Here is a 12,161-nt window from a genome sequence, read left to right on the forward strand (position 1 = left end):
TCCGCTGTAGTGTTGAGGTAGCCCGGGATGTGAGTGGCTTGCAGCGTCTTAAAGTGCTGCTGACTCCAGAGGAGGAGACGGCGGGCGAGTTGTGACATGCAATGAGAGCACAGACCGCCTTGGCGGTTGACATATGCTAACCCTCCCTTAACAGGGCAAGGGCAGCCTCTGCGACCTTTGTAAAGACGCGAGGAGACAGGGACAGGCCAAAAGGGAGGACTTTGTACTGATACTGACTCTTGAACGCGAACTGCAGGAAGGGTCTGTGTCGAGGAAGGATTGAGACGTGGAAGTATGCATCCTTCAGGTCTACCGCCGCGAACCAATCTTGATGCCGGATACTCTCCAGAATGCATTTTTGCGTCAGCATCTTGAACGGGAGTCTGTGTAAAGCCTAGTTCAGTACTCACAGGTCCAACATTGGCCGCAACCCACCGCCTTTTTTCGGTATGATGAAGTGGGGCTGAAAAACCCCTTCTTCATTTCGGCTTGAGGGACAGGTTCTATCGTGCCCTTCCGTAGGAGGGTAGCGATCTCCGCGCAAGGTAGCGGCGTTTTCATCCTTCACCAAGGTGAAGTGGACACCGCTGAACCTGGGCGGACGCCCGGCGAAGTGAATCACATAGCCGAGACAGATGGTCCAGACCAGCCCTAGCGACGGATTGGAAAGCGCAAGCCATGCGTCCAAGTTCCGTGCAAGGGGGACCAAAGGGACAACGTCATCGGATGTACCAGCAGGTGGGGCCTCGCGGCGGGGCAGAACTCGAGGTGCCACACCACGTCGTGGCCGTGCTGAGTCTAAGGACATCGAAACACTTACCTGGCTCCTTGTGACCACCGCCGGAACAGCCTGGGACAGGGGAGGAAGAGACCTGTCCTCGTGACCCATGGAGACTGTCACATTGGGGGCAGATTTGTGCCACAGCTGGGCACTCAGGGGCAGGAGAACGCCGCTGGAGCGCCAAACCTGCCAAATAGAGTGGTAGACGGTGGTTGTGATGACAGCCGTGCACACCGGATACGTGACCCAGGGAACAAGGAAACCGCTCTTGCTGAGCTCTTGAGTACTGCAGCCACTTGGGCATGCAGCGCAATTAAATGCAAAAGGTAACAAAAAGATGGAGAGATCTGCTTACCAGCTCCAGAGCAGCGGGTTTTGTTGTCCCTGGGTCGCCCATCTCAAGGGCACTTTGAAGCCTTTCACGGGTTCTGGGCGGCCGCAAGACAGGTGGCGTCTGCTTCTTGCGGTGGGCTCCACGCCGGGGCCGGGCCGAAGGGGCGGGCTGCAGCGGAGCCGTGCAGTCACTGCAGGAGGATGTCCTTGGCGATGAGTAGACGGGGTGCGGGATCTTGAGCCGCGCCAGGGCAGGATATGCCGGCTAGCATCCGTCTACTGATCCACCATCGAGAACTGCTGGGCAAAGTCCTCGATGGTGTCGCCGATTAGGCCCGCCTGGGAAATGGGGGCAGCAAGGAACCGTGTCTTGTCGGCCCTGCCCATCTCGACCAGGTTGAGCCAAAGGTGGCGCTCCTGGACCACTAGTGTGGCCATCGTCCACACGAGAAACCATGCCATGGCTCCGTCGCTCGGAGAGTGAGGTCGGTCGCCGAGCGCAATTCCTGCATCAGTCCCGGGGTGGAACTACCCTCGTGCAGTTCCTTTAGCACCTTGGCGGACTTGCAGGAGAGCCATGGCATGCAGGGCGGAGGTGGCTTATCCAGCGGCACCGTAAGCCTTGGCCGTCAGAGACGACATAAACCTACAGGCCTTGGACGGGGGCTTTGGGCACCCGCGCCAGGTGGCGGCGCTCTGCGGGCATAGGTGCACCGCGAGCGCCTTTATCCACCGTGGGATTGCCGAATAGCCCTTGGCCGCCCCACCATCAAGGGTAGTGAGGGCGGGGAAGCTGAAAAAATCGGGACCAGGCAGTAAAAAGTGCCTCCTGCGACCTTGTCAGCTCTTCATGCACTTCCGGGAAGAAAGGAACGGGGCGGGGCGTGGCTTTGAGTGGCGCCGCGAGCCCAGGAACCAATCGCCGAGCCACGAGGGTTCAGGGAAGAGCAGAGGGTTCCACTCTAGCCGACACTCGCGGCTGCCCGGGAAAGCATGTCGTCATCTCCGCGTCAGCCTGTGACTGGGCAATCATCCCCGAAGGAAGGAACCCAGCTGAGGCTTCCGACTGGACGAGCCCACTCTCCGATGCTGTGCTTGAGAGCTCATCACTTTCGCGGGCTCCGATTAAGAGGTCGAACTCGCCATGAGACGAGCCTGCGGACTCATCTGGAAGCCCCATCGTGGCAGACGAGCGTGCTGGGAAATGGGAGGTCCGCGGGGGGATACCCGGTGGAGGCGGTCCCATTGGGGTCCCCAAATTGCCCCCCAGTGCTAGCCGCGCTGGCCTCATACCCGTGGGTAAAAGGACCAAGGCGGGGAGCCTCTGGGGTGGCTTGCTTTCTTACGAAGGCGAGCCGCGACCACAACGTTGCCATGGACATGTCCTCGCAAAGAGAACATGACCATCCACAAACGCTGCCTCCACGTGAGCAGTGCCCAGACACGAAAGACAGTGATCGTGACCGTCAGAAGGCGAGAGAAAACGAGCGCATCGGAATAACACACAATCGGAAAAGCATCTTTAGAAAGACACGTCTTTAAAAAGACGTTCCGTGTGTGCCGCTCTTTTAGAGAAATATACTCTTTTAGAGAAATATACTCTTTTAGAGAAATATAGTCTTTTATTTCTGCCGAAGCACCCAGGGGCATTCTCTTCAGTGCACCAGTGCAGAGGGGGGAGAAGCCGCTGAAATGCTCCATCAGATCCAGCAGAGGTGAATGAACAGTCGTGGGAATTCAGCTCAGTGAGCATGATCGTTCGGCTCCGAAGAGAAAATCTGAATGAGTGGTTGCATACCAGCTCCTTTTATACCCGTATGTCCAGGGGAGTGGCATGCAAATACCACTCGCCAATTTTCATTGGCCTTTTATCAAAGACCAGAGGTGTCTCGGGCTCCCAAGAGTGACCCCTAGTGTCACTACATCGACACAACGTCGAGTGAGTGACAGATAGGGAACATAAATTTGACCACATTACACCAGTCCTGATTTCATTGGATTGGCTCCCAATCAAATATAGGATTGATTTTAAAATTGTATTATTTGTGTTCAAATCCCTAAACAATTTGGCCCCACAATATCTTTCTGAGTTGTTGCACCCTTACAGACCATCTAGATCTCTTTGACCTTGAAACTTCTCTGTTCCTTGTGAGTGCATCTTAACGTTTGCTTGTTTGGTTTGTATACTTTTGACTGCACAGCACTTTGGTCAACCTTGGTTGTTTTTAAATGTGCTATATCAATAAATATTGATTGATTTATTGATTGATATGGGCAAAAATATAGAACTGAAATATTCTTCTAAAAATGTGTTTGTGTTCAGCAGAAGAAAGTAATTCGCATCTGGGACGTCATGAGGGTGAGTAAATGATGAGATAATTTAAATTTTTGGGTGAACTATCCCATTAATTGTTTACTCCCCAAAGATTAATTTAGTAATGTTGTATAATCATTTAAGGAAATACATATGGATACAATGTGGATCAAGCTTAAATGTCCTTTGTCAATTTACCCATATTCACCCTACCCATTTTCACCCTATATTTTCAGTTTTGCAACATTTGAAATCTACATTAAAGATGAAAATACCACTAGACAGAAGACTGCTCTGATAAATGTAATGATGTTAGACTTTTTAAATTACACCAGTAAACGCTCAGCTTTGGCAGCCATAAAAAATACTAAAAATAAAATAAAAACTAATTAAACTAAAACTACAAAACACTGAGAAACCAAAAACTAAACTAAAACTAACAGACAACCTGAAAACTATACTAAATTGTTATAACAGATTGAATATATATATAATAAATGTATATATAAAATTGAAATAAAAACTATTTTAAAAACTATGTTAAAAACACAGTTAAGGACTGTGAAATTTGTGCATATCATGTTGATCTTTGTAATGTAGACCTGGCAACCCTGTTGCCTCTGCATTTTAATATCAACATTACATCATTTGAATTTGAAGAGCTCTTGACTGAAACACTTTGTCCACATGCAGTGTGCATGCATATTACTATGTTCTTGAGCACTCCTCGTCCAATCGCTGCACAATTCTTTTGTCAAATATTTTTGTATAATGACCATTAAACTGTATAAATGACCGTTGTCCCGGGCAACCCATTTTCATGTCCCTGGTATCACTCCGTGGTCTCTTTTTATCACATAGGCTAATAAAATCATTTAAATCAAAATCAATATTTCATGTCTATTTATTTGCTTACTTTCAATTGGGATAATGTACAGACAGTCATAACGCCAAAATATACCCCTTCAGGGTGACATCACTCTGTCAGGGTTTATTTTGCGATAATGACCGGCTGACTGTACATTATCCATTGCTTATTAATCACAGGGCTGTTCAACTGAGAATGAGAATGAGAACCCCTCATTGTTGTGAATTATTGATCTTTTAACAACTATTGCAGCAGCATAAATAATGTTAGCTCTGTTAAGAAGGTTAGTAGCACCCGACTTTCTAAAAAACATTTTTTTATGTGGTCATAACTAAACTACCTTCAAGAGATGTTGATGTGTTCAAACAGAATTCAAAGACTTTCAGTGCTTGGTCTGATTTCTGTCTGTCAAGGTGCTTGTATGTTGGAGGTTGCTAACTATTACAGCATCAGTAGCGCAATGCTGCGCTCTGTCAAGTGGTTAACCTATATGTTACAGTTTGCAAAAACAGTTACAGTACACTGTGAAGGGGAAGCATATATGACAGCAGAAACAGTTTTTCAGCATTCTGCTTACTATTTGATGTATTTCCTTTTAATTCTTGACAGACTTTCTAATATGTATGGCCAGTTTAAAGCCATCCTTCACATTTACATTTAAAGCATTTAACAGACACTTATCTAGAGCAATTAAAAAAAGTGCTTTAGCTTCACATTTAAGTCACTTCACATGGTCAACAGATGACAAGAAAGCAGTTAAAAACTACACTGAACTTGACATTGAACTTATGAGTAAAAGTGCAGAAAATAAAATATTATTTTACATGCAAAAAAAGGTACATAGAAGTTTTAAGTTTAAAGGCATAGCAGCAAAAAAAAAAAAAAAAAAAAAATCATTTTTATTCTAAAGGTCATTTAAAGGCCTCTAAAAAAAAAAAAAAAGATTAATTTTCTCTTCATGAACTTTCATAGTCATCATTTATGGTTATATTATTGCTCTTCTTATTTCTCTTATGGCATAAAATAACAAAATCAAAACTATCTGTAGCATTTGGAATCATGACAACGAGAATCAATTTGAGGTTTAATCTGCTTTGCAGTCCTTTGCTTTGCGAGTCCTTATGCTGTAACCACAGCCCTGTAAACACTGAAACAACTCAATGGTTTGATGCTCCAAAGATTTGATTTGATTCATTCCAAATTTTATTTTAAGGTTAGGGATTAAATAACCACTGTGAGACATACTAATAGAATAAACAAGAAGAATAGAATGAGCAACAGTAATAATGATGTCTGCAAGCACTCCTACTAAAAAAGTCTCCGAGCTGCGTGAGAAGATTAAGACATCCTTGGAAGATTTTCGTCACATTACGATGGTACTCCAAATACAGCTCCACTCGGCTTGTAGAATTAGCCCTGTCCAACACATCACTCAGCTGCATGAGATTAAAAGGCAAAGGGAGACCAAATCAAGTGACAAACAGGGTAGACAGGGTCAGAGAGACAGCCCATTGACATACACCAGTATACCAAAAGGAAACTGCTAAGTGTGTTCAATAATGGAACTTTGCTGTTTGAGCAGTGCCCACAGAACTGTATTACCCTCAATTTCCATAGAAATGAATCACTCTTAATGCCAGCCGAACTGAAAAACTCTTAATACCCACAAAACTGAATCAATCTTGGAACCCCATTTGTCCAGTCAAATGAATGTGCCGGAACTAACTGTTGTTGTTTTGTAATATGTAATTATTTTTATAACAAAATGTATGTAGTATATCTGTTGACAGTACCTCTAACCTCCTCTTACATAATATCCATTCTGAGATAAACTTTTGTCATTGAAAAAGAGATGTACTCAAATAAGCCCATAAGGTTTTCCAACCTCTCCTGCACATCACTTTCTGTTTTGTATTCTTGCTCTTGTATTCTTTTATTCTCATGGTGCTAAATAAACTGAACTCAACTAAACTTTTTGTTTGTTTTTTTTTTGGTATTTGGAAATGTTTAATTGAATGACATTAATCAAATTGAATGAGTTAATTCAGTTACTGGGAGAAAATTTATTAAAATGCTTTAAATGCTTTATATATTATGTACTATGGCTCTTTATATTGTTGGTGTGGTATAAAATATTGTGACGGACATTTGAATAGTATTTTTTATTGGACTGAAGTGGTAATTAGTAATAAATTAAAGCATACTTAGAAAAAAAATATCTTATAAGTCTTTATACTGTATATTGTCACTCTTTGACAAATGTCTCCTTTTCCTTGAGTTTAACATAGGCTACTTGTAACATGTCTTAATCTACCTCACTGAAATGCAGTTTTATATATATATATATATATATATATATATATATATATATATATATATATATATATATATATATATATATATATGCACTGAAATACAGATTTCTTTATATGCACATATTAGAATTTTAAAGGCTTGTATTGTCTATTTCCCTCTTTCTTAGACATCCTCTTTTGGAAAGCCTCATTTCCAGTCTTATCAGCTGACATTGCACTTCATTATCTTGATAGAGGATGCAAACACAGGCCTGCTGAGGGCCTCATTATTAGCATCTGCTCATGTGAGTAAAGAAAAGCTCAGATAAATGTGTTCAAAATTAAGGTAAACAAAACATCAATGGACACACCAGCTTCCAAAACCACTGGTATGCTGTTAATTTAACAACAACAACAACAACAACAACAACAACAATGCTACTGAAGTCCTAATAATGTCAGAGAATTAATCGAGCAATTGACATCCTTTGAGAGATTAAGTATTTATGTTTCTTAGTGAATAGAAATAGGGAATTTTGAGAGTAGAAGGGACATATTGTTCCAGTGCACATCTTCTTTTAAGAATGTAGTTATTTGAATATTCTCTTGTGTTTCCATGGTTGATTTATATTTCTCGCATAATAAGTGTCGAATAAGTAGAATAAATCTATTATGAAATTATGGTACTTCTGCGTTCCTTATGGTTTCATCCTTTGGTTTTCACAATGTACAAAATGTGCACACATTACACACATTATTTTGAAATTAAGCATGATTAGTTATTTTAATGTATTGACAGATACAATATTTTTAAGATGTAATTTCTGTTTAATGGATTTAATGACAAATTTTAATCTTTCCAAGTACCCTCTGGTACCTGCTGAAGTACACAAATGGTGTACATGTCAGTTCCAGAAAGAATAATGTATGTGATTAAGTATGTAAAATGTATTTTGTTCACTAGTATTCAGCATATTGGTTAAAGTGACTGCTTGATCAGCAATCACTTTTGTGTTTTGTAGGAGTTATTAATCAATAAACATCAGCAATTTAATTAGAATTCTACCAAGCAACCAATCCCAAATACAGTTGACTCATCTGATCAGGGTAAGTAAAAAAAAAAAAAAAAAAAAAAAAAAATGTAATATTCTGAATGTACATGCATATGAATTATTCAAATGTTGAAAGACGATTGAGGTCTTTGGTCATATAACTGCACGCATGTGAGGAATAGATGCAACAATATTATTTTTAATCTTTTCTGTTTCTCCTAAAAAAAAATCCTGCCAAAGTGAACTGGTCTGACTCATAGAGAGATTCATCAGATTTTCCATAAATTATAAACTGTTGGGACACATTAAACGATGACTTAAGTTGGTTTGGGGAATGCATGGCAGATGTGCTACTGGCTTACATGAGAAAACATAATAATTAATTTGTTAAAAATGAACCACATGTAATATTTATTTTATATTACAGTAAAACAAGAAAACATACTGTATTAAAAATCAGAAAATTCCATAATTTTGCAGCTTCGTGTGGAGTTCAGTAATGGATATCAGTAATACTAATGCCAGAGATGAAAAGTATAGTAGGAAATTTCCTAGTTAGTGTGAATGTGAAAGCTGATGTGTGTAATTTTTTAATGTTCAAGTACGTTCTCCTATTCCAGCAGAATTCCACCTATTAATATGCAGAAACAATTATAAGTTAAACATTCGTAGGTTGATTTCCCCGAAAAGTGTACGTAAACACTCCAGCTCTGTGGCACTTTCAACATTCCTCTACCCATCCAGCCAGACAAAACAACATTGACTCAACCAATGGTGTGAGTTTGGGGTGGGACTTTCTGTTAGTTAAAGCAATGGCAGATGAAGGGTGTATTCAGAATGCTGTTTGAAAAATTTTTTTACAATTACCTTTTTAATATCAGTTTTAAAATATTTTGATTCAAGCAAAGCATCCTATACTTTCTTTTAGATTAGTACAATTTAATAAGGAAATCCCTAGAATTAGAAAACATTAAAACATATGTCAAACTAATTGTGCTGCACTAGTGTTATTTATCTGACCTGCAACACAGAAAACTATTACCATAAAGGGATTTGAGATCTGAGATTAAATTTAGACTTGGCCTTGTTTTGGACTTGTGACACAAGACTTGAGACTTGAATGGGACTCAGCATCAGAGACTTTTGAATATGTCTTAATACTTATTTACAAGGGTGTCCAAAACCCCAAGGTTTTGAATCTACAACCATTGTTTGAGCAACCCAGACCTTTTCGCACATGAGTTTCTCCTGTACTAACGTACACCCCCAGCGCAAGTTCTTTAATGCACGCTGTAATTAAAAAAACATCTTACCTTACACTTCACAGCAGATGCACTGGAGGACAGATTATATCACAGCATGTGCAGTGAAGGTCAGATTATGTATTTTCATACATATAGACCTTATTCATGCTAGCGCCATCTTTGATTTTTAATGGGAATGACAATGAGGCTGTGAGGGATAGACTTACAGTCTCTTCAATGGCATTAAGAGTATAAAGCTGTATAAAGCTCCTAGATCACACCTGATTTTTCACAACTCATGTTGTCTGGAGTTCTTTGAATACTGAATGTTCTTGGACAGATATTTTATTAATGTTTTGTCTGCGGAACAATCCAAAAACACTTTAAATTGCAGTACAGCCCATTGAAGAGACTATAAGTCTATCCCTCACAGCCTCGTTGTCATTACCATTAAAAATCAAAGATGGTGCTAGCGTGAATAAGGTCTATAATGTACTTTTTAGATGTTTATAATGATTGATTATGGTAGATAAGATGCAATCGCGAATGCGCTTGCCGGCTGTGTGCGCCGCCATATTTTCATTGCAATGCAAGATGGGATTCTGAGTTTGTCTCATCATAGAAGCATACAAGGAGCAGCATAGAAGATTCTAAAAAACTAGCCCTTCCACTTTCCCAGCATGGAAGTGGTTGTGTCAGACGGAATGGGAGAAGGCACGAGTGGATTGACTAGTTTGTATATTCTTTGTTTGACATCCGAAAACATGCAAGCAGCACTGCATCAAAACCGTGTGGTCCGACGGTAATGGCTTTATACTTTTATTAAGTAATTGTTTTGAAAGTTTATAACATAAAAAATAAAGACACTGTGATGTTGAAAAGACTATTTGAGCAGCTGGTTCACTATAACAACTGCTTCAGTCTGTCTTTTGCTTGTAAATAGCAGTGCAAATGCAGATCACACCGGTTTGATCGTATGCTTCTGAGCCCAGCCTAGTGTAATCACACCGGTTTGATTGTACGTGCGAAAGAGTTAAATACTGCTACCACCTCCTATCCTTGAATTTACGGAATAAAACATTCACAAAAACTTACAGAAATTAATGAAGGTTGTCTGTGCACATTTAAAAATGTTTTTCTTTGTTGATGCATTCTAATATCTCATTAGGATTATAAATATGAACTAATATGTGGCACAAAATAATTAATTTGTTTTCGTATTGATTCCAACAGGGTCCTGAAATAAGCGTAATCCTTTCTGTCTCTCTTTGGTCACATCAGAGTAATCCTGCTTAACAATGTTTTTTGATTTACAACAAACTTACAAATAAAACAAAAGAGGAATAAAGTGAGGCCATGTAAAGTAGGGAGCTTTTACAGTGTTCCACAGAAACTTTGCGTACTTCTAAAGAGAGAAAACAGCAAAGACAGATAGTTGAATAAATAACAACATATCTGGTGCAGCCACGGAGATGGTTAGAGAAATTAATGAGGTCGTGTCATTTCCAGCTTTGGCAATATTTCTCGCAGCAGGTAGAGAGGAGCTGTTGTCTGTCACATCTCTGAGTGCGTGACATTTACCCAATTAACTTGTGGCAATTTTCGATGTGTTGCCCGCAGGAACTTCCAGACGATGACCACTCCCACTCAGCAATGTTGTCTTCATTAAGGAAAATGTAATAAGCTATTTTAACTCGATATCTCCTTTGTGTATGGTACTCTACTTGCACTTGTGAAGGTTAAGGAGAGGGCAGCAGTGGATCACTGGTTTCGTGGCATTTAATGCCATCCTCCTGAAATTAAGTCTTTGTGGACTGCATTGCATGGTGCTTGTAATCACTGACTGTCAAGGACAAAATGGGACAATGCATAGGACATGTATAACTGTGTGGTGAACTAGTGTTCAGTCATGGCCTTAAGTATGAGCTCTCAGCAGGTTCGAACTGAGTTAGAGCTCTTGGGGGGGGGGGTCCCCTTACATAAAATAGTCAATGTTGCGTTGTCAGCAATCATTTGAAAAAAATTAAAAAATACAAATAAAATCTAGTTTTATGTCTAGTATTCTAGCTTTGAAGAAACAACACAACAAACCTCATTTGGGCTATTTGCCCAAGGCCCTATATTGTTTCGCTCACAGACCATTAATATTCAGGCTTTCTCTCCTCCACTATTTGAGTCAGAGGAGCATGAAAGGTTACATATGCTTTGCCCAGTTCAGGCTCTGTGAGTTTATGTTGACCATACTAGCCAGTGGTGTAAGTCATAACAGTTGTTTGTGTGCTTTGGTGGTCGTAACAGAGGTGTTTCGGTGTCCAAGCAAAGACTGTCTCATTGGCTTATTGATGCAATTTCGAGTGTTTACGAAGCACGCAGTTTACCTTTGCCTTTGGGTATTCGAGCCCATTTTACGAGGAGTATAGCATCCTCATGGTCTTTGGCTAGAGGTGCGTCCTTGGAGGACATTTGTTGGGTGGTCCTCTCCACATACATTTATTAGATTTTATAATCTGGATGAGGGATTGACTCCTGCTTCCCAGGTTCTCTCTGTTGGAACAGGAGTAAATTCATAATTCCTTTTTTATTCAGATGCTTTAGCTTGCTTGTGTGCCGCTGTATGCTTACCACACGGGCATAGACAGTTGGCAGCTACTGTTCACATGGCGTGAATATATTCGTTCCCATAGCGATCATACGCAGCTCAATTTCTCCAAAAGGGAATGTTTCTGTTACCTACGTAACCTTGGTTCCCTGAGGGGAATGAGATGCAGTGTAGCAGGCCATAGTCTCTAGCAGCTGCATACGCTCAATTGGCGCAAAGGCGAGCGCCTTTATGGAGCCTGTGGCGTAGCTCCCTAGGGGGCATCACTTAAGCACTATCAGCCAATAAACTGGCCTGATTGTATAAGGGCTTCAGACCACGTGACACTCAGATGGTGTCCCATAGCGATCATACGCAGTGTCTCGTTCCCCTCGGGGAACCAATATTACGTACGTAACCGAGATGTTTTTACTTCTGCTTCCCAATTCTGACAAGGACCATAACATTTATTTTATAGTCACCATCAAAAATCAGTAAGTGGCTTTACAGGTCCAAACAAGCACAAATAAAGTGAAATATATCAAGCTGTGTTGATGTTCTCGGGTCATCGTTCTGAAGCTACTTTGAATCATTTCCCATTTCTTCTGACACACAGAAATGGATTTATGATATGATGATCTGTCATACAAGTGCAGGGACAAGACACGACACAGAGAATATATATAAAAAAATTTCC

Source organism: Myxocyprinus asiaticus, chromosome 11 (assembly GCF_019703515.2).
Source record: "Myxocyprinus asiaticus isolate MX2 ecotype Aquarium Trade chromosome 11, UBuf_Myxa_2, whole genome shotgun sequence".
NCBI lineage: Eukaryota > Metazoa > Chordata > Actinopteri > Cypriniformes > Catostomidae > Myxocyprinus > Myxocyprinus asiaticus.